Source organism: Sus scrofa, chromosome 1 (genome assembly GCF_000003025.6).
Source record: "Sus scrofa isolate TJ Tabasco breed Duroc chromosome 1, Sscrofa11.1, whole genome shotgun sequence".
Taxonomy (NCBI): Eukaryota; Metazoa; Chordata; class Mammalia; order Artiodactyla; family Suidae; genus Sus; species Sus scrofa.
This window is the reverse complement of record NC_010443.5, coordinates 62459257-62474907: the sequence shown is the minus strand read 5'-3', so window position 1 is coordinate 62474907 and position 15651 is coordinate 62459257. Positions and strand designations below refer to the sequence as shown.

The window sequence follows — 15651 nt, the reverse complement described above, 5'->3', positions numbered from 1 at the left end:
TATAATATTGTCATTTCATCTTATTTTTTAATTCTATACCCTAAATTAATATTTTATTAAAATTGTTATAAAGTGCTCATTAGAGTTTACCAACACATTTTCCAACTTTATCAATATGTTTTCCTCCCTCCTGGGCTTCATTTGCTACTTGTTGATATATACATTCGATGTTACAAGGCTGATGACCCAGAAATGGTAAAATCTCTAAACCTTTGTCTGAAAGCATATTTGTTTTGCCATTAATCTTGAATGCTAGTGTAAGTATGGAGTTTTCTATCCACCATCATTTTCTCTTGGCTTGGATGTGTTCTTGATGCAAGACACTGCTTTCTCTTCCACCTGCCCTCATCCCTCCTTCCATGTGGTGCTCCTGGTGTGTTCCCTCAGTGTATTCTCATCTTGCTCAGTTTTCTGCTCAAAAAGTCTTTCTCTAGGGCCACCACCTAAACCTTCTTTCACTTGAGAATAATGTATTACCATTTATCTTTATGTGATATTACATGTATATTGCCTGCACTCCCATTGGAAAGTCAAAGTCATGAGAACAAGTAATTTCTTCCATCTGTTGCTGTATTGCTAGTGCATAGAGCAGTGCCTGGCATATGAGAGGTCCCCAAAGTGTTGTTGTTGAGAGAATGTATGAAGGATATAGTATTAATAGTGGATTTTGTACTAAAAGAGTGGTATCAATTCTGATTGCTCATGACAGTTTTCAGCGGATCATTAAAAGCATATCTATGCCCTACATTGACCTTTGGGTTTTGGATTCATTTGGTCTGGTGTGGTGACAGAACATCAGTACTTTTAAAGTGTTACCTAGAAAATTCTAATATGAAGCTAGAATGGAGGACCAGTGGATTCCTCTTCATTTCTCCTTCAGTTTGCATCTCTCGATAGGGAACAATACAATTAATTAGATTCCAATTGATCAAATTTAAAAAACATTTCATTACTGTTCTTCCAGTTTGTACCAGGTCATATTGACTATAAATTCAAAATAAAATAATAATTACTCCCAACATCAGGACACTTTTGTACTTGCCCTTGTCTTTCCCTCACACTAGCAAATAACATTGTTTAGAATTCTCATTTTCCTCTCCCCCACACAAATAGACACACTTAGGAATTTAATATACTGTCACTTTTTCACTTTTCACATCCTTTACAATGCTTTTCTTATTTTGCCTCTTTTTAAAAATGTTAATGCTATATTATATATGGAAGTATGTATAATATGATAAACATGTATACATGTATAATAGTATGTATAATAGGACAATTAATTTTTCTTTTCTTCATTGAAGTCTAGCTGATTTACTATGTTGTGTTAGTTTCTGGTATACAGCAATGTGATTCAGATATATATGTATATACATATATTCTTTTTTATATTCTTTTCGATTATGGTTTAGGATATTTAATATAGTTCCCTATGCTATACAGTGGGACCTTATTGTTTATCTATCTTATATATAGTAGCTGTATCTGCTAATCCCAAATTCCTACTTTATCCCTCTCTCATTCTCTTTCCCCTTTAATAATCGTAAGTTTGTTCTCTATATCTGTGGGTCTGTTTCTGTTTTGTAAATAAGTTCATTTGTGTCATATTTTAGAATCCACATGTAAGTGATATTACATAGTACTGGAAAAAAAAACAATTCTGATGATTCACTTAATAGCCATTTAGTAGTTCTTCCAAGCTCGCAGAACTTTATGATTTTTTTGAGGAGTGAAGCATTCAGCTTCAGTGGCTAAATCCTTATTAGCCTAAGACAGCATTATCAGAGCCCTCTTTGCCATGACATGTCTTATGGTTGATCATTTGACCAATGACTAATCAGGGGAAGGCTCTTATTGTGCTTATGAGAAAGATATATTTCTCTGAAAAAGATAAATATATTAGGGAAATGACCTCTTTGAACTAACTCTTTTTCTGCTTCCTCTTTGTTCTTTGAGAATATGATGCCTGGTTCTATTGCAGCCATCTTGTGGCCACGAGCTGATAATATGCTAAAAATGGCAAAATGGTAGGTTACAAAGGACCAGCAAAAACAGAAAACAGCAACGACAAAACAACAATGGGATCTTCTGGAGTTCCTGTAAGGTAAAAAAGTAAATGTTTTATGTTTTTTCTGTTGCTGTAATTTGCCTTAAACACATCAAACTGGACACAAGTTTCGCATCAGTTTCAAAAACTCTTCACACATTTTTTCAAACTGCCTATTATACTTATAGTCAATTTATACCTGAATATATGTTACAAGATTTTCCACCCACCACTGATTTTTTTTTTTTTCCCTTTTCCCTCATGTTGAGATTAGAGCATTTTTTTTCTGGGTGCATTGTTGAAATATCCCTTGAGTCTTTGCATATATGCACATACAATTTCCCCTTGATTAATAGTGTAATATTCTTGGGGCTCAGTCTTTTTGCTCAAAAATCTAAATTAATTGCATTGCTTTATTATTTTCAGTGTTGCAGACTTAAAGTTCCATGTTAGTCTGGTTTTCTTTTCCTCGCTTTTTCCTTAAGTCAGGAAGTGCATGAGATTTCTTTATCTTTCAAAAGTTTTAAAGGCACTCCCAGAGGCTTTTGTGTTTTTGCTAATCCTCAGTGAATGCTTACAGCAAGCATCATCAGATCAGCAAATATTTCCCCTCTAGAAACTTGTCTCCACTTGTTTTTCTTCTTTTAGATTGTAAAATATTTTTATGTGCCATCTCCTGAATTCATCTGCCAATACTTTCAGTTTTTCTCTTATCACTAGATTTTGTTCACTGTCATGAGATAAATTTTTGATCTTCTAGGGCACTGCTTCTGTTCTCAACTGTGTTCATCTACTCATTAAGTTTTTGGGTTTTTTTTTTTTTTTTTTTTTTTTTTTTTTGATAAAAGCATCCTGAAAGTCATTTTTAAGTTAGTGTTCTAGTCTACTTGAAAATTTTATTACTGTTGTTTTGATAAAGTTTATACCTTCTTACTTAAACACTCATGTTTCTCAGGTGGTGCTGATTCTGCTAGTGCTGGAACTTTAGGCAAAGGAATCCCTGATTCACTTTAAAAATGCATTTAGTACCTTGAGAAAGCAATGGCACATTCAATACATTCAACTGGTCATATTTTTTTTTTGCTATTCTTCTGTCTCATTTGTTTGTTTTTACCTTTTTTATTGGAAAAGAAGAAATATTGTTTCTCTACTCTGCTTCTTTCTCAAGATTTCAAACAGAAAATGTACACCAGTGGATTTTTCCATTAGTCATAGGGTGAACGACCAGTCCTGAAGAGCTGAAGCAATGTAATTGCCAAAGATGCACCATAAAGCAATGTCATCCTGACTCCATGATGGTCTGTGATGAGTGATCTGAAGAATGGATAAAAGCAAAGTAGCTGCTGTGTGGCATTCTCTTCTATTATTGTAAATGATATCATGTGTTTGCATTTACTTGAAAGTTGATCAAATGTAACAGGAGACAGTGTTGACAGATGCTGAAAAAGTGTTAACCTTTCCTTTCATCTTTCTTGCTTATGTGTATCTTGTAGCATAGGCTTCTCAGATAGTTTTATTAGCTGATAGATGAAATGTTGTACAAAATACCCACACTAAGAATTTCATTGTTAGAAAGTATTGTCCGTAACTCTATAAATGATATAGTCAAACTGCATGGTTCATGTATGATAACACCAGACCCCTTAACTAAATAAAATGGTTTTGTATAAAAGTACATTGTTAAAAGAAAATTAATTTGTTTTTAATGTAATTTGAATTTATACTAGCTAATTGAATCCAGGCATGCAGACAACTGGTTTATACTGTATGTGATTTTCAATCATTCTAACTCAGCTCATACATGTGAACTGAGATGCAGTTATTTCTTAAGACTTTTTCATTGTTGTCTTGCAATTCCACTTCCAAAATCAGAAATATGTAACATATAAATAAAAGTTGGGGAAATTCCCGTTGTGGCGCAGTGGTTAATGAATCCAACTAGGAACCATGAGGTTGAGGGTTCGGTCCTTGCCCTTGCTCAATGGGTTAACGATCTGGCATTGCCATGAGCTGTGGTGTAGATCGCAGACGCGGCTCGGATCCCGCGTTGCTGTGGCTCTGGTGTAGGCGGGTGGCTACAGCTCCGATTGGACCCCTAGCCTGGGAACCTCCATATGCCGCGGGAGCGGCCCAAGAAATAGCAAAAAGCCAAAAAAAAAAAAAAGTTGGTTACTTGGCTTTCTTAGCAAGGCAAAGCAGAGAAACTTCCTAATTGTCCTGAGAGTATAGTATTTTCTCATTGTATTTTCATCCCTTTAGTGTCAGGTGTGGCTGATCAGTCTGCCTTGGGATCCACTGTTGGAGATGCTACTCTCTAATAGAAGTTGAGGAGAATCACATGAAGAAATAGAAATATGAAACATAGAAGAATGATATATAGCAACATCAAAAGCTGGAAATAGGTCAGATCAGTCAGTAAATTCTCCTGGTATGGTGAAGCCGACCAAACAAAAGATAAGAAAAAAAAAAGTGGGGGGGGGGGGAGTTCCTGTCATGGCGCAGCGGAGGCGAGTCCAACTAGGAACCATGAGGTTGTGAGTTTGATCCCTGGCCTTGCTCAGTGGGTTAAGGATCCAACATTGCCATGAGCTGGGGTGTAGGTTGCAGACACGGCTCAGATCTGGCATTGCTGTGGCTCTGGTGCAGGTTGGCAGCAACAGCTCCAATTAGACCCTCAGCCTGGGAACCTCAATATGCCACAGGTGTGGCCCTCAAAAGACCAAAAAAAAAAAGAAAAGAAAAAAAAGAACAAAACCACATCAAGGGTTAAACCTACCACCCAATTTACCATAAAGAGACAAAAGTATCCCCTATCGAAGGAGACAGAAATTATCTATCTCAAGGTCATCGAAGATTCCCTGCTCTAATGCCCCGTAACTATTTTTGAGCAAAGAGGAAAAAGGCAGGATGAGCAATTATCCCAAAATATTGTTTAAATTATCCAAATGGACTAAAGTTTAAACCAGATTGAAAGTTTATTGCTTTCTTTTTCTACCTAGGTAGTTTAGGAAGAGACCTGATTAGTTAATGCAGGATGACCATTCATCCTAATGTAGTCATCTTGGTATGGGAACTAGGATTATGCTTGTAATTCTAACATCAAGTCTGACTTATCACTTTTCTCATTTAAAAACATTCTTATAAATAAATAAACAGTGTTACTCTTAGTTCCTTTAAAATACTCTGGGATGAATTTCTGACTTCCTCTATAGTATCATTTAGTAGCATGTGAGAAGCAGGTGTGATGAATAGAATTTTTACTTTAACACACTTTTAAATCCTAATAAACCAATTGACTTCTCCCAATTTTTCCAGAGATCAAGCAACTAAAATTTACTTTTCAAGGACAGCATGCATGTAAAGTCCTTGTTGATTAATAAGTGTTCTGGAATAACTCCTTCTGGTCCTGGGTGGTGATGGGAAAAGTAATTGATGCTGCTCTCCTCTAGATTCTTGACCTATCAGTTAGCAATGCTTTGGCTTCTGTGATAATCTGAAAGATTAACGGATGTGCAAATCTATTAGCAGGTGTGCAAGTCAATAGGAAACATAGGGTAATACCGGCCAGGCATATGTGAAATATGCACAGGAAATACATTCTGTGCTCTCTGGCAGTAGAGAATATAGAGAATGCCACTTGTCACTATAATGTTATTTAGAAAAGTTTTCTTACTATACAATAACTATTTATACCATAAGTGCAAAAAAGTACATTTTTAATTAAACATTAAGAAAGAATATATAGAGAACATTCCATCCAAAAGCAGCAGGATACATATTCTTTTCCAGTACATGTGGAATAACCTCTAGGATAGATCCATTCTAGGCCACAAAACACATTTCAGTAAAATGAAGAAAACTGAAATCATATGAAGCATCTTTCCAATCACAATGCTATGACACTAGAAATCAACTACAAAAAAAACAAACAAAAAAAAAAAAAAACCTGCAAAAAACACAGAGATATGGAGGCTAAATGAATATCCTACTAAACATTGAGTGCACCACTGAGAAAATCAAGGAAGAAATAAAAAGAAAATACCTGAAGAAAAATGAAAATGAAAACAGAATGATTCAAAATTAATGAAAAGCAGCAAAAGCTCTTCTGAAGTTTATAGTAATACAAGACTACTCAGGAAATAAGTTTCAAATAAACAACCTAAATTGTTTCAACCTGAACAACCTAAATTTACACCCAAAGGAATCAGAAAGGGGCAAACAAGCAAATCCAAAGTTACTACAAGGAAAGACATCATAAAGATCACAGTAGAAATAAATGAAATAGAGACCAAAAGAAAAAAAAAATAGATCAACAAAACTAAGAACTTGCTCTTTGACAAGATAAACAGAATTGATAAACATTTACCCAGATTCATCAAGGAAAAGATCAGTAAAATCAGAAATGAATAAGTAGAAATTACAATAGCCACCACAGAAATACAAAGGATCATAACAGGTTACTATGAATAATTATTTGTCAATACAATGGACAATCTAGTGGAAGCAGAAAAATTTCTAGAAATCTATAATCTCCTAAGACTGAGCCATGAAGAAACAGAAGATATGAACAGATCATTTACCAGTAATGAAATTGAAGGAAGGAACATGCCTTAATAAAATTAAGACTATATATGACACAGCCACACCTAGCATTATACTCAATGAAAAGCTGAAATAATTTTCTCTAAGATAAGGGACAGACAAGTATCCCCATTGTTGCCCCTTTTATTTAACATAGTATTGGAAGTCCTAGCTACAGCAATGAGATAAGCAAAAGAAATAAAAGGAACCAAGTTGTACTGGAAAAAGTAAAACAGTTACTGCTTGAAGATGACATAATACAATACATAGAAAATTCTAAAAATACCACCAAAGACTTACTAGAACTCATCAATAAATTTGACAAATTTAGGATACAAATTTGATATATAGAAATTATTGCATTTTTATATACTAACAAACTATCATAAAGAGAAACTAAGAAAACAATCCTGCTTAAAATTGCATCAAAAGAATAAAATACTTAGAAATAAATTAACTAAGGAGGTAAAAGATCTGTACTAGGAAAACTATAAGGCTGATGAAAGAAACGAAGATGATACAAAGAAATGGAAATATATAGTGTTCATAAATCAGAAGAACTAATATTGTTAAAATGATCATACTACCCAAGGCAATTTACATATTCAGTCCAAACCCTATCAAAATACCAATGGCATATTTCACAGAACTAGAACAAATAATTCTAAAATTTATATGGAAACAGGAAAGACCCCAACTAGGCAAATCAATCTCAGGAAAGAACAGAGCCAATGCTATCATGCTCCCTGATTCCAAACTATGCTACAAAGTTACAGTAATTAACAGCATAGTACTAGTATAAAAAAGATATAGATAAATGGAATAGGATAGAGAGTCCAGAAATGAACCCAAGTTTAAATGGTCAATTAATCTATAACATAGTAAGAGAGAAAATAAAATGGGGAAAAATAAGCTCTTCAGTAAATGCATTGGGAAAACTAGACAGCTATATGCAAAAAACATATCAAACTGGACTATTCTCTCATACCATATACAAAAATAAAATTAAAATGGATTAAAGACTTAAATGTAAGATCTGAAACCAGAAAACTTCTATAAGAAAACATAAGCAGTATGGTTCTTGATGTTTGCCTTTGTAATATTTTTTGGCTATATCTCTTCAATCAAGGAAAGTAAAAGCAAAAATAAACAAGTAGGACTACATCAAACCGAAAATCTTTTGCACAATGGAGGAAGCTGTCAACAAAACGAAAAGGCCACCTACTAAATAGGAGAATTTGCAAACATTAGATTCAATAAGGAGTTAATATATAAAATATGAAAAGAACATATACAACCCCATATCAAATAAACAAACCCAATCAAAAAATGTGCATAGGATCTGAAGACATATTTTTCCAAGGAAGACATACAGATGGCCAATAAGAAAATAAAGAGACTTATCATTAGGAAAGGGCAAATCAAAACCACAATGAGATATCACCTCATACCTATCAGAATAGATATTATCAAACAGAAAACAAGTAACAAGTGTTGGTAAAAATGTGGAGAAGGAGTGCCTGTCATGGCTCAGCAGAAATGAATCTGACTAGTATCCATGGGGATGTAGGTTTGATCCCTGGCCTCACTCAGTGGGTTAAGGATCTACCTGAGCTGTGGTGTAGGCTGCAGACTTGACTCGGATCTGGCATTGCTGTGGTTGTGGTGCTGGCCAGCAGCTATAGCTTCGATTGGACCCCTAGCCTGGGAATCTCCAAAAGCCACGGGTGTAACCCTAAAAAGACAATAAAAAAAAATGTGGAGGAAAGAGAACCCTCTGCACTGTTGTTGAGAATGTAAATTGGTGTAGCCATTGTGGAAAATACAATGGGGATCCCTCAAAAATTAAAATAGAACTGCTCTATGATCCACTAACTCCACTCCTGGCATTTATCTGAAGAATATGAAAACACTAGTTAGAAAAGGTATATGCACTCCAATGTTTACAGCACCATTATTTTTAATGGCAGGATATGGAAGCAACCTAAGTGCCCATCAAAATGAATAGGTAAAGAAGATGTATACATACACAGTGGAATATTAGCCATAAAGAAGAATGAAATCTTGCTATTTGTGACAACATGGATGGACATAGAGGATATTATACTAAGCCAGACAAGAAAGACAAATGCTATATGATTTCACTTCTATGTAGAATCTAAAAACAAAACAAATGAACATAACGAATAGAAATGTAACAAAACAAAAATAGAGTTATAGAGAACAAACAGGTAGTTGTCAAAGGCTAGAGTGGTGGGGAAAGGAAAGAAATAGTGAGGGGGATTAAGAGGTACAAGCTTCCAGGTGAAAAACAAATGAGTCACAGGTATGAAATGTACAGTGTGGGGAGTATAGACAATAATTATATAATTGTATAGTGACATATTTTACTTAGGGTGATCATTTTGAAATGTACATAAATATCAATATTGAATCACTATATTATATAATAGGAACTTACAATATTAGAGGTCAATTTTACTTCAAAAAAAAATAACTTGCAGAAAAAAAATATCAAATTTGTAATGACCAGAGATGGGGGGTGGGTAGAGAAGGGGAATTAAATGAAGGTAGTCAAAAAGGTACATACTTTCAGTTATAAGATAAATAAGTTTTAGTGATGGGATGCACAACGTGATAAATATAATTAACACTCCTGTATGTTATTTATGAAAGTTGTTAAGAAAGGAAATCCTAGGAGTTCTCATCATAAGCAAAATCCCTTTTTTATTTCTTTAGTTTTACATCTATATGATATGCTGGATGTTCACTAAATTTATTCTGGTAATCATTTCATGACATAAGTTAAATCACTATGCTGTATACCTTAAATTTATACAGTGCTGTACACCAATATATCTCAATAAAACTAGAAGTAAAAAAACTAAGGAATTTAGATGTCTCAAAAATATTGAGGATGATTTTACAATTGCAAAAAATACTTATTTTCATGTATTATCTACCATGTAGGCCTTGTATATATTGTTGACCACAGTAAAAGCAGAAGATACAAATAATCTGAAGAAGAGTACCTACTTAAAAATTATTAGATATGCTAAGAAAACTGTATAAGGTACATCTGTATATTGCTCTAATAGCTAAGACTTTTCATGTGGATCAAATGACTTTTCATTTTAAACCAGTTCATTCATTTGATTTAAAGTTTTCCTTGTTCGTTAACAAATAATGAAAGGATTTCTCTGCATGTTGGCTCTATTAGCAGAAGAAAACTTTCTCAAGCAGTTAAATATACCAGTTTTATAACAGTGTCATCAGCTTTTACAAATAGAAATTTAAAATATGGTGTATTTTTTCCCATACATTTCATAGAATTAAAGTGAAAACACATTGGAAGTTAATTCTTTCAAAAACAAAACATCTGATGATACTGTGGATGTCATTTTGTATTCAATTGAATGTTTAAAGCTTGAAGATAATTTATTCATTTGTGGTAACAGGCGAATTAAAAATTTAGTGGCTCACAAATCATAGAGAAACAGTGCATTTACTAAATTAAAACTATTTGGAGTTCCCGTCGTGGCACAGTGGTTAACGAATCTGACTAGGAACCATGCGGTTGCGGGTTCAATCCATGGCATTGCTCAATAGGTTAAGGATCCGGCGTTGCCATGAGCTGTGGTGTAGGTCGCAGATGTGGCTCGGATCCTGCGTTGCTGTGGCTTTGGCGTAGGCCAGGGGCTGCAGCTCTGATTAGACCTCTAGCCTGGGAACCTCCGTATGCCGCAGGAGCAGCCCTAGAAAAGGGAAAAAGACAAAAAAAAAAAAATTAAAACTATTTATGGAATAAGGTTGTATATGTATTGGTTGTGGTGCACCTGTAACTCATAAATGCATGAAAACTGATGAAAATATTATTAAAAAATTTTAAATCTCTATTTATTAAAAGTTACATACTTATTATTAAACTAATACCAAATAGAAAAAAAATTTAAGTTTTCAAAACCTTTAAAAAAACATTAAATTTTTTTCCCTCTTTGCTTTTCATAAGTTAAATTTTAGATTTATAGTTGCTGGACAAATGTTCATTTGGATGATAAATTATTTTGCAACAGGATTTTTTTCTTATGAAGAGATAAGGAAAATAAATAAGATAGACAAAGGAAGAGGGGTAAAGGCAAGTTCTTCATAAGGCCTCTTCCAGAGTTCTGAATTTTTAAATTCTCATGCAGGCCATCAGTATGTTGGAACATACTTTGAGAAACTGGATTTTGTATAAGTCCAGCCAGAAAGAGAGCTTAGAGCTAGTCCCAGAGAAGTCAAACCCCCTTAATTCATTCCTGGAAGTTACAGATGGAACCATGCTGGTCCTGAACTTAACAACCCAAAGTGCAGCCATATGTGTTTATATTCACATCATAACCATATACCAAAGCCATGTACCAAAAAAAGGGGGGGGGTATTTCTCCTTCCCAGGCTTTATTGTCCTGGGGTAAAGGCAAAAAATTCTTAGATAATCGTAGCTAGATAATGGCTTCTTCTAATCTTAGGCATAATCTTAGGACAATCTCCTCCATAATTTCATCAATGACATACCAAACTACATCTGCAATATATTTTTTTAACTTTCACTCTAAGCCCCTCATAATATGATGTTTATTCAACAGTTTTCTTCCAATACATTGCTCCCTTCCTGTGTACAATCAGTTCTTTTTGCTTTATCAAGAAATTCGCACTACTAGCTTCCCCTTAACCTTCTAGAAAACATGCTGGTTTTTTTGTTTGTTTGTTTGTTTTTTGTTTTTTGTTTTGTTTTTCATGGCTCTAAGTGACTAAGGTGTTCCTTGACAAATGAACACTAAGCACTACCCATGATTCAGTAACAGAGAGCCCCAGTATTTTGGTGATCTAAAGAACAAACAATTTTCATCTATGCTGCATTTCCAATGTGAATTGGAAGGACTTCATGCATCATCACTCAATATGGAAGTTGAGAGAAGCAACACCAAGGCTGAGAGGCTTCAGCACAAGCTTTCACAATCACTGAGGCAGAGAGAAAGGAATGGGGAATTACGTGATGACTTAAAACTTCCCTGTAGAGGTGACACATGCATTTCCACTCTAGTTTCATTGCCAAGATTAAAACAATAGCTGTCGCTAAGTTCAAAGAGGGATCTGCTGGGAAATACAAACCTACTCTTTGCCTAGAGGGAAAGCTAGACTATAGATGATAGCATGTAACTCAATTCCATGTATTTAAATCTTTAATTCTCACATTTTCTGGTCAGCAGGATCCTGAAGACATCTCAAGATCCCTATCCCTCTGAGTCCCACTATACATCAGTACTATCTCCTTTTTTCTTTTCTTTTGAGTTTAGGCAGCATCTGTAAATATATTACTCTTGAGATCAGGCTGTATTACATGGCAAAGCTGAAGGGGTTTTGCAAATATATATCCCAAACAAGTTGATTTTGAGACAATCAAAAGGGATATTATGTTAGGTAAGACTGTCTTAAGTGATAATTCCTAAAATAGGGCCTGGACATTTCCTGAAGAGAGGAACTCTTTCCAGCTTTGAAGAAGTAAGCTGCCATGCTGTGAGATGGTCTGTGAGAGGCTATGGAGAGGTCCACGTGGCCAGGAGCTGAGAGAAGCCTCTAGCTAACAGCTGGCCCACATTGCAGCCCACGAAGACACAGAGCTAATAACCCAGCTAGAAATGCCTAGACTCTAGAACCACAGACCCTGTGAGATAGAAAATGTACACTGTTTTAAGCCATTATATTGATGGTAATTTGTTATACATTATGTTTCTATGTTCATTAAGGATGATCTATTTTATGCTTTTTAACCTAATAGATTGTATATTAGAGTTTATTTTTAACAGATATATACTGATTATTCTTTCATTTCTCAAACATTAATATGTGTCTATTATGAGCCAGAAATAGTGACGTTGGGAATATTCCAGTAAATTCATCAAGATTTTAAAGTACATGATTAGTAAAATACATGATTATTTAAAAATTGCATTTTATAAATACAGTCTTTCACAAAGTAGAGATTGATTCATTTGTTTATTCATTCCACTAATACATTCTGAGTATCTACAGTGTTCCAGGACATGGAGAGAAGATAAGGTTTTATAAAATTGTTGACATATAATATGGTCTTTAAAAGAGATTTGTGTCTGCCCTATATTAAATAAAAAGAGGAAAACAACATGTCTTGAGATGTACACAAATAAGGCAAGTTCTTTATGAGGTGAAGGGCAGGGCAGGGAAATTCTCTTTGTCCTGAGGATTGAAAAAGTGCCCAAATCTAAGTGGTAAAAGGAGTATTGGTGGTGGGAGAGGGGCTCCTTTAAATCTCAGTCCCTCAGTGAGTTTGATATTACTCTGCCTGGATCTGAGGACAGCAAAGGTTAGTTGAAGGAACTTTTTAAAAATCCCTTTTCAGGATTTGGTCATTATTCATTCTTCAGAGGATTTAAATGTAATAAGATCTCACTTAGGATGGCCCAGGTCTACAAGCAGCAGTGTGGTTGGAAATTCCCCAGTGAAGTTCATTCTTGAGCCTTTACGTTTTAAAGCAAGGCAGGCAAAGAGCAGCTGAACAGAATATATCAGAGAGCAGTAAAATCTTACCTTAATTTTCTTGGAGTTGTTTCTGGCTTTATCATAAGGAATACTGCATGGAAGTCAGTGACAGGAATAAGGACCAGAACTAACCACCTCTTTTTCTTTTCCAGCTTCGGTCAATCAAGAGAAAGCATGCTGTCAACAGCCTTCACCTCTGATATCTAGTCAAGCGGGCTCACCCAGAGATTGATTCTCAATTGAACTATGTTTTCACATGATTAACCTACTCATTCACACCTGAGCCACATTATAAGGACGGCATGGGGAAGCTTTCACTTTTGCAGCCCATGCGCCATCACCCCTGTGAACAGAGGCCTCGTGATGACACTGCTCCCAATCTTGTGCTATTTACTAATAGGAAATTAACTTTAGAGGGAAAAAAAAGGTCAACTGCTAATTCTACTAATTAGAGTTTAATTTTCTGAAATGAATTCATCTTAAAATATCAATGCCAAATTCAATTTTTAAATTTTAACACTTGAAAAATAAATCTATGTAAGTTTAACAAAATTAATTTAAAATTTGCAAGTGAGGAAGTGATTCGATAAATTGAATCTAGGATTTCTCTTATTGATATTTTTGGCATTTTTGTAGGGAAAGTGCAATATGTGACACTCTATAGGAAGAGGGGAAAACAATGATTTTTTTTCTAGTCTGTTAAAATATCAACCTCATAGATAAATCATCCTATAATGCAATATCAAATTTTAATTTGATTAAATTTTTCTCATCTATTACTCAAAGTTTTGAAAGCTGGAAATAAGTTTCTCATTTAGAGTCTTCCCACTGCTTTTGAGCTAAGTTAAAATTGACTAAATTAAAGATATTATACTTAAATTAAAATTGCACCCATATTGTAAGAGTCAGCTGAAGCATTAGCTGTACCTCATAATCATTTCCTTTAGTTCTATTATAGTTAAAAATGCAATAGATGCCACATAATTTCTGTTAAGAAGCAGAATGAATTGAAAGTCATTTGTGGGTGTAATATTCTTTTTTTTTATTTTTAAAAGAAATCCTAATCTCTAGATCATAGTTTGAAAACTGCAGTCATTAAGTATGCCAACATCAGCTTTATTTCCATTACAAAGGGAAGGAAAGATAATCCCCCAAGAGGAATACCATTTAATCCTCAGTGACTGCGCAAATCATGACGTCTCACAAAAAAAAGAAAAAAAAGTTTACTTTGCTATTAGATGTTGTACTCTGGCAGCCTTTCTGGCAGCACTTTTCCATAAAGTAGTCAAGTCCATCCTTTATGCCAAATAAACGTATTTTCTTCTTCTCTAGGATTGATACTCAGTATTACAGGACTTTTGACTTTTTACCATACCTCTAAATTGTAAAAAGATCAGTTAGCAGTGTCAGAGTAGAAGAGAGAGGCTGTGTAATGTTCAGTGATTTCCCAAATACACTGTGTGTGGCTAGTATTTTCCATTTTTATATTTTCCATAAAAATTATGCCATAGAGCCAGTGACAGGACTTGGAGGTTAAACTTTGCAAAGTGCAAAATGCAAAGTTTAGTTTGGGGAAATGGTGCAGCATGCTTCAGTGGATATCATTTAACAATTTTACACTGTACCACTGTCATGTTGGAGAACATTTTGGCCCACGATTAATATGATTCAATGCATAACTAGCCAGGTTGTAATAGGAATATACTTGAGTTCTATCTCATGTTATTTTTGCTTCTACTTTATTTCAGGTTCCTTACATATACTCTTTCTTTCTCTGATAATGATACTTCATGTTAGGGATCTAACCTTCCTGCTTATGTTGAGAAAAGTGAAGCTTAGCAAGATTAAGTACATTCATGTTCATTCATTCATGCACATATGCGTAAATAATTTATCATTCAGCATTTTTTTGGCTGCACCCACAGCATATGGAGGTTTCTGGGCCAGGGATCAAATCTGAGCCATAACAGTGACCTATGAGCTTAACCTACTGGGTTGGGTTGAGGATTGAACCCATGCCACCACAGAGATAACACTGGATCCTTAAGCCACTGCACCACAGTGGGAACTCCCTATTCATGCATTTTTTGATGATTTGAAAACCCAGCTATGTGCAGGGGACTGTCCCAGGTGCTAAAGAATCCTAACAGAATTCTAAATCCAGAAAACAATAGTCCCAGTATTGTGAACAGAGAACCTCTGTCCCAAGCTTGTCATTTCAAAAGACCTTTAGTATATTATGAAAAAGAGTCTAAGTTGATGTTTTAATGTAGAATTAATGTGTTGAAATTGCCGTAGTCTTTGGAACCTAAGAAGAATTTCAGTAGCCAGGATATCACTTTGATGTACTAACTTGAAGCTGTTATGTATGGGCCAGTGAAGTACCTTGATGCCTTCTTTGCTCTTGGTCTTTTTGATCTAGTTGTCAGCAATTGCGATGCTTTCGAATTTAATTGAGCCCCAAG

General features: G+C 34.7%; 1 long non-coding RNA gene across 1 annotated transcript in view; it reads right to left on the bottom strand.

Moving 5' to 3' along the window:
* The window catches only part of LOC110260379, a 204020-nt gene extending 190584 nt beyond the window's left edge, over positions 1–13436 (bottom strand). The window contains exon 1 of the long non-coding RNA XR_002343613.1: positions 13235–13436. This is a non-coding gene — a long non-coding RNA (uncharacterized LOC110260379). The remainder of the gene's footprint in view (positions 1–13234) is intronic.